We start from the raw sequence: 6,952 nt of genomic DNA on the forward strand, positions 1-6,952 counted from the left end.
TTTCCAAAGACTAACCAATAAGAAGTCATTCCTAACAGAGTCTTAAATGCTGTTCGATAGGCCCATAATGCATCATCAAGCCTTCGAGACCAATCTTTTCTGGTAGGGCGTACTACCTTTTCAAGGATACCTTTGATTTCACGGTTCACTCTTTCAACTTGTCCATTAGATTGGGGGTGATAGGCAGTAGCAATCTTGTGCTTCACATCATATTTTTCAAGCAACCACTTAAGCCATTTGTTTACAAAGTGAGAACCTTCATCACTAATAATAGCTCTTGGTATCCAAAATCGTGTAAACACATGCTTCTGAAGGAATCACATAACTACCTTAGCATCATTTGTAGGGTATGCTTCAGCTTTAACCCACTTGGATACATAGTCCACAACAACTAAGATGTATTTCTTCCCATATGAAGAAGGAAACTGGCCTAAGAAGTCAATACCCCATACGTCGAACAATTCAATCTCCAAAATTTTTGTCATGGGCATCTCATTCCTCCTTGATTTATTTCCAGTCCTTTGGCATTTATCACAGTTCTTCACATAAGAATAAGCATCTTTAAATAATGTCAGCCAAAAGAAACCTGCTCACAAAATCTTTCTTGCAGTACGTGAACCACAAAAGTGTCCCCCACTTGGAGATGAATGGAAATGATATAAGATCTCGACAATCTCACTTTCAGCTACACACTTTCAGACTATATTATCTACACACTCTTTAAAAAAATGGATCCTCCCAAAGATAATACCGACTATCATGAAGGAATTTCTTCCTTTGCTGGTATGTCATTTCTCGAGGAATTATTCCACATGCAAGATAATTGGCAAAATCAGCAAACCAGGGTATTTCATGAATGCGACTTATCTCAAATAAGTGCTCATCTGGGAAATTCTCATTGATAGGCACACCAGACTGGGTTTCCTCATCTTGCTCCAATCTTGACAAATGATCAGCTATTTAATTTTCAACACCTTTTCTATCTTGGATCTCAAGGTCAAACTCTTGGAGTAAAAGTATCCAATGAATTAGCCTTGGTTTTGCATCTTTCTTCATGAGCAAGTATTTAATGGCCGCATGGTCAGTAAATACTGTACCTTTGGTACCTATAAGATATTAACAGAATTTTTCAAAAGCAAAAACTATAGCAAATAGTTCCTTTTTAGTTACCGTATAATTTAGTTGGGCTCCCGTCAAAATTCTACTTGCATAGTAAATAGGGTGGAACACTTTATTTCTTCTTTGATCCATCACAGCTCCAACAGCTTAATCACTTGCATCCCACATCAACTCAAAAGGTGAGTTCCAATCAGGTGTAACGATTATTGGAGTTGTAATTAACCGATTCTTTAGATTTTCAAAAGCTTCCAAACATGCTTTATTGAAATTGAACACTTTATCTTTATCTAACAACAAACACAGCGACTTAGAAATTTTTGAGAAATCCTTGATAAACCTTCGGTAAAAACTAGCATGGCCTAAGGAACTTCTGACTCCTTTCACATTAATTCGGGACGGTAATCTTTCAATTACATCCACCTTTAATTTATCGACTTCAATTCATTTCTTTGAGATCTTATGACCTAAGACGATCCCTTCCTTGACCATGAAATGTCATTTTTCCCAATTAAGGACAAGATTCGTCTCTTCTCATCTCTTCAGTACCTTAGCCAAATTACTCAAACAGATATCCTAACTGTTACCAAAAAATAGAAAAATCATCCATGAAAACCTTAACAAAATTTTTGACCATATCAATAACTATAGCCATCATGCATCGTTGAAAAGTTGCAGGTGCATTACATAAACAAAAAGACATTCGCCTAAAAGAAAACGTACCATATGGACAAGTAAAGGTTGTTTTATATTGGTCATCTGGGGATACAACTATTTGGTTATATCTCGAATAACCATCTAAAAAACAATAGAATTCATTACCCTTCAATTGATCTAACATCTGATCCATAAAAGGCAACGAAAAATGGGAAGGAAGTACCTTTAGTTCGAGTTTAGGTGGTTCTTCAATTGACAACTTAGGTTGCACAAATTCTCTGACTTACAACTCCAATGGTTCAAACCATGTGGATTGAATATAATTTCTTGGATTGGCTTCCATCAAAGCCATGTTTTCATCACCTTCTTCATCCTCCAAAGGGTCAAGATCTAAAGCTTTCTCTAATGGATCTTCTTCAAAATTGCTTTCCAAAGAAACCAATGTTTCTATCTCTTCCATAACTGAACACTCCTCTGTCAGGTCAGGAAATTTCATTGCTTTAAGAATGTTAAAGGTTACCTGATCATCTTGAACTCGCATGGTGAGTTCACCTTTCTGCACATCAATTAATGTTCTTCCTGTGGCTAGGAAAGGTCTCCCAAGGATAATTGGTACTTCCTTATCTGCTTCAAAATCTAAAATAATGAAATCAGTAGGAAAAATAAATTTATCGACTCTTACCAAAACATCCTCAATCTTTCCTTCGGGATATGCTAAAGATCAATCCGCTAGCTGAAGCATCATGGTTGTAGGTCTTACTTCACCTATCTCTAACATCTTGAAAATAGACTTAGGCATCAAGTTGATACTCGCTCCTAAGTCACACAAAGCTTTACCACAATAAGATTTACCAATGTTACAGGGTATAGTAAAGCTTCCTAGGTCTTTCAATTTTGGTGGCAGTTTGTTTTGGAGGAATGCACTACACTCCTTTGTCAAAGCAACAGTCTCATACTCACTCAGTCATTTTTTCTTAGACAGTATATCCTTCATAAACTTCACATAATTTGGCATTTGTTCTAAAGCCTCCACCAACGGAATATTGATGTGTAATTGCTTCAGAACATCCAAAAACTTCTTGAATTGCACCTCATTTTTCTGTTTGTGTTGCTGCAAACTTTGCGGATGTGGAGGTGATGGAACTTTCGGTTGAACCAAAAAACTTTTCTGAGTAGGTAAATCTACATCCAAAGAAAATGTTAAAATATCTGAATTCACTAAGTCAGGGTTTACCTTGTCAGACTTTGCAGATTCTGATTCCTTTGGTGTAGGAACGTCAACAACTGGCTGACTTTCTCCTTTTCTACATGCTCATCTTCGACATCAATTAATAGGGGTTCTAGAGTCTTTCCACTACGCAATGCCACTGCCTTGATATGTTCTTTACCTAAATTTCTTAGATTCTCAGTATCACTCGGCAAGGTTCCTTGCGGTCTATTGCGAAGCTCCGTAGCTAACTGACCCATTTGGTTTTCCAAATTTTTCATTGTTGCTGCTTGGATTTAGATCAAAGCGTCATTCTTTGCCATGTACGCTTTCAACAAGTTCTCCAAACTGTTTGATGCCTCAGCTTGAGGTGGTTTTGGAGCTTGCTAATTAAACCCTTGAGATTGGTTAGGTCTTTGTTGTAATAAGTTATTGTTTGGTCCATTTCCTTGGTTGCTCCAAGAAAAGTTAGGATGATTAAGCCATGAAGGAATGTAGAAGTTGGACTGAGGTCCTTGTCCACTCCTATTTTGATATCGGTTCCCCACATAGTACACTGACTCAGGATTAGATGGACAATTCTCAAAAGAATGACCTTCCCCATAGTACACACAGGAAACTACTTCAAATGAACTTGGTGGCTGAGCTACAAAAATATTAGTACTATTAGTGGTTAACTGTTTTAACATAGAGGAAATAGATGATACCTGAACTGATAACGAAGAGAAAAAGTCAAATTTATGAACTCCAGCTACTCGTCTTTCTGAAGCTGTTCGATTTGTTGGCCATTGATAGTTATTACTCGCGATCCTCTCAATGATCTCATAAGTCTCATTATAAGACTTAGACAAAATTTCACAATTCGCGGAAGCATCTACCATCAATCTTGTATGTGCATTGAGACCATTATAGAATGTCTCCAACTGGATACAATGTGGAATCCCATGATGAGGACACTTACAAAGTAACTCCTTAAATCACTCTCAAGCCTTATACAAAGACTCATCATCTAGTTGTTGGAAATTTGTGATCTCGTTCCTCAACTTAGCATTTTGCTAGGCGGGAAATACTTAACCAAAAATCTCTCTGCTAATTCTTGCCATGTAGACATGGAAATTGGTGGCAATGAATTGACCCATGCTCGTGCTCGATCTCGCAACGAGTACAGAAACAACTTCAACTTCAAGGCGTCTTCAGTCACACTGACTATCTTAAATGAATCACTCACCTCCATAAACAATCAAAGGTGGAGATGTGGATCTTCCGTGGGCATACCACTAAATTGGCCCACTGCTTGTAGCACTTGAAACATCACTGGTTTCAATTTAAACTGGGTTGCCTCAATATCTAGCCTTCTAATTCCTGGGTTTAACTTGCTAAAAAGTGGCACAGCATATTGTCTGATGCATCGATCCCTATCATCGGCAATGAGGATGGAATTTTGTACATAATCGGCTTCATTACCTTGGTCTTGATTTTGATTTACAAGGTCCATCTCGACTTGTCTTTGAGCTGTTCGTTCAAATTTTCTTTGTCTGAAAGTTCTCTCAATTTTAGGGTCTACAAGGAGTAAATTGATAATTCGATCTATGCTCATAAACACCTGAACAGAAAATCACAAAAATTAAAAAGAATAGTTAGTAATGTTAGAAATAAATCAAATTGAAAATAAATAATTTCACGAAAAAATGACTATGGCAATAGTTGACAATCCCCGGCAACGGGCCAAAAATTTGTAACGCTCAGGTTTGTGCAAGTGTACACAATCGTTATCGAGTAATAAGTAAGTATCGAGTTATCGTCTCCACAGGGATTGTATTTGTGCTAAGTCACTTAATTTGTAAAATTATATTAACAATTTCAAAAATAGAAACAAAATATAGTAGAGAAGTGGTGTCTAAAATAAATTAAATGCAATGATCCCTAATGCAAGTTTTCTTAAGTATGCAGACTATATGAATGAAGTAGATTTTAGCAAAATTAAGCACAATTTGCAACAGTTATAACCTAAATAAACTAGGACAATTACTTTTATTAAACTCAATTTATTATCATCATGCTTAATAATATTCAAAAAAAACATTCCATGGAAACTCGATCTTTCATGAGTTTGGAAACCAAATTAGGTCCTTTCGGAATTCTTTACTTAGTAAATACGTATTTTACTGATCCTTATTTACTAAGGGTTTCTTAGCATTCATGTGAGGTAACAGGGACATGCTAGGTTTGAAACAATTTAATCACACAAATCTAAAAACTATGCAGATAATAGAGCCTGGTGAGGGTTGTTATCCAACCTACAATTTAATCGGGTTAGGATCTAAATTGAGCATGCACATTTCAATTATGCGTCCATTAGCCATTGTCTGGTTAGGACCGCTCAGCTAATTCAGGTGCATTTCAATCACGTATGAACAAAATACAAACTTGATTTTAATTGAAAACATGATCGATTGAGACACAAACATTATAAGCATGAATCAAATAAATATAATTTAATTAAAATAATCATCCTAGCTTAAATAAAATTAAGCTATAATTGTTCTAAATAAGAACAAAGAACACATAGCAAACATCTTTAAATTAAATTAAAGAAAATAAAGATTAAACCCAACTCAGAGTGGCTGTCACCCAAAACTCTGACTGACGAGGCTCCTTCGCTTCTTTGCGTTGCTCCTTTGCTGATGGCTTTCCAAGGTGGCCGAACAAAGGCTATTTAAGAGGCTAATTTGCTGAAATCCTTTATGCAAGGATGGTGATAGGCATGTGACAGCCCAAAATTGACCCTAGTCGGGAAGTGGTTTCGGGACCGCTAAACCGAGTCATAAAAATAATTAACCGTCATAATTGATGCTCATTATATGTACATGTGCATGTGTGAAAATTTCGTGTTTGAATTTTGTTTAATTGTAGGTGAATTTTAGTAAATAGGACTTATGTGAGAAAATTTTGAAATGTGATAGGTCAAAGCATAAGGATCTATTAGTGCATGAAATAAAAAGGGGGGACTTGCATGTCAATTTCCCCCTAATTAGTAGTGGCCGGCCATGACAAGCATGGTAGACCAAGTGCGATGGGCAAGAACATGTCATAAACATGTTGAGTTAGTGTTTCATGGGAAGTATGATAAAATAAGGAGCATGGGCATAAAATAATGAAAGGGGATATGATGAAAACAAAAAAAAAGTGTGTGGTTGTTCCCCCCCCATTTGGCCGAAACTAGAAAGAAAAAACAAAAAAAAGTGTCCATCTTTCTTCATTTCCCTTGGCCGAATGTTCTAAGGAAGAAAGAAAAACAAGTTGTGTTCTTTGGTTCTTCTTGGCCGAATTGAAAAGAAAAAAAAGAAATTGAAGTTAAGGCATTTGGTCACCTTTAAGTTGATTAAGAAGCTCTTGAATATTCGGTGCCTAGGGGAAAAGTTTCTAAGAAGTTTGGCCATGCATGTAACTAGATTGAGGTATGTTTGATATTATTCTTTGAGATTCATGTATATTTTAAGCTGTAAGTTTGAAATCTACCTTGCCATGGTTCAATTTTTTGTTAATTGATGGAGATGATATTCGGCCATGAATGTTACATTCTTGGTTGGTATTTTGATGTCTTTGGTGATGAGGTATGAAGATGGTTGATTTTGAGTGTTTAATAAAAAGGATACATGAATTATTGTTAAATAATGGTCGAATGTAGCATGATTAAAGATGTGAATAAATTGAAGTTAAGGAGGTTGTCAATGAAAAATATGAGTTGGATGAGTTTTAAAGAATAAAAATTTAGGTGACTAGAGGTCAAGGACATTCGGTCAAAGGCTTGTGTGCTAGCAAAATCGGCCTAAATGTCGTTTTGATGTGTTGAATTGAGCAAGCTAGATGTTGGAACACATAAGGATTCGGCCTTCTAAAACAATAGGGATGAATGTGCACTTGTCGGTTCTACCCGACAATGTGTTACTAGCTGAATTAAAGGCCAAACCA

The 6,952-nt window shown here is 36.3% G+C and overlaps 1 non-coding gene across 1 annotated transcript; it reads left to right on the forward strand.

Annotated features, from left to right (window-relative positions):
* Positions 1 to 3,919: 3,919 nt before the first annotated feature.
* Positions 3,920 to 4,026, forward strand: LOC121226020 (small nucleolar RNA R71). Its single transcript, XR_005923920.1, has one exon. It is a non-coding gene; the product is annotated as a small nucleolar RNA R71 (small nucleolar RNA).
* The last annotated feature ends 2,926 nt before the right edge of the window (positions 4,027 to 6,952 follow it).

Source organism: Gossypium hirsutum, chromosome D13, assembly GCF_007990345.1.
Source record: "Gossypium hirsutum isolate 1008001.06 chromosome D13, Gossypium_hirsutum_v2.1, whole genome shotgun sequence".
Taxonomy (NCBI): Eukaryota; Viridiplantae; Streptophyta; class Magnoliopsida; order Malvales; family Malvaceae; genus Gossypium; species Gossypium hirsutum.